Source organism: Lipotes vexillifer, unplaced genomic scaffold (genome assembly GCF_000442215.2).
Source record: "Lipotes vexillifer unplaced genomic scaffold, Lipotes_vexillifer_v1.1 scaffold2036, whole genome shotgun sequence".
NCBI lineage: Eukaryota > Metazoa > Chordata > Mammalia > Artiodactyla > Lipotidae > Lipotes > Lipotes vexillifer.
Genome location: NW_006787290.1, coordinates 395,942 through 397,237, shown reverse-complemented (window position 1 = coordinate 397,237; position 1,296 = coordinate 395,942). Strand labels below are relative to the sequence as shown.

At 54.5% G+C, this 1,296-nt stretch overlaps 1 protein-coding gene across 1 annotated transcript in view; it reads left to right on the top strand.

Annotated features, from left to right (window-relative positions):
• KCNJ9 (potassium inwardly rectifying channel subfamily J member 9) overlaps positions 1–1,296 on the top strand; it is a 6,669-nt gene that overhangs the window by 3,814 nt on the left and 1,559 nt on the right.

Here is a 1,296-nt window from a genome sequence, read left to right as displayed (position 1 = left end):
GGGGTGGGGGTGATGGAGAGGCTGGTGGAGGATGAGAGGCTGAGATGAGATGGGTTGGGAGGGGTGTATGAAAAGAGTGAGACACCCCCCCACACACCCCCGCCCCCAGAGAGCCGAGAGAAAGCTGGGAGGAATTCTCCGAAGTGGCCCTGGCCTGGGGCCCTGGGCTGAGAGGTCTGTGTCACTGGGAATAGGAGACAGTAATGATAATAGACAACACCCAGTGCTTACTCTGTGCCCTGCACGGTTCCAAAGCACTTTACACCTCCTGGTTTATTTAATCGGAGCCCCATGAAGGTGATTTCTTGTTACTGTGCTCATTTTTCAGGGAGGAAATTGCCCCAGTGAAAGGTTAAGTTGTCCACAGTCATAGGCTAAATAAGTGGCCACGTCTGGATTGGACCCAGGCAGTCTGGCTTCAGCATTTAGGGTGCAGAGTAGGAAGGAGGGGTTAGGTTCCAGGTTTTTCTCAGTACTGAGAGGTCCAGGCCCCTGGAATGTGATGGTGCAGGTTTTCCATGCCCTGAGTTATTCCTAGGCTGGACCTTAGGGAGAGGTTGATAGCTGGGCTCACTTCTGCCTCAGTTTCCCCATCCATCAGAAGATTCGGTTTCCACTGACAAAGGATAGATGATCTGCACATTTCAAGCCCCTTTCCAGAAGGAACTAGCAACGTACCTGTGATGTCAGAACCTCCAACTCAGGCTTATACAGTGAAAGGTTTGGGAGCAGGTAGGATAAGACCAGTGCAGGGGCAGCAAATGAGTCCTTTGGGACTTGAGATCCAGAAGTGGAGAAGAAAACTGCAAGTGGGATAACCAAAGGCCCACCAGGGGGCCCCGCTGTCCCTGCCACTGTCGCCAGTATTGGCCTCTGCTGGCTTCTCCCAGGCTGGTGCCATCAAACCCTTTTCCTGGCCCTTCATGCTGAGCCTCTGCTTCACCGCTGTCTGCCTCAGGGTTCCCCACTCCTTCTCCCCACCCCCATACTCCCCCAACTCCTCCCCCCTCCCCCACGCGCCCCGCTTCCTTTCCTCTCCTCTCAGCGGCTGCCACACTTTTGCTGGTACCTGAGAAGTCCCTGCCCAGCCCTCTCTCCCTTTGTACCTCCTGCCCTTCCCTTTCTTCCTTGCAGCCCCTCTCCCCGATGTCCCTCTTGCCTCTTCTTCCCCTCCTCTACCGGACATTTCCTATGCCAGTCTTCACCAAAGGAACAAAGAATAATGTCCCCAAGTTTGCTCAGGGCAGGGCTTTCAATGTTGAGAGCCAGTCTCTGGTTAGCTAATGTTCGCTCTTC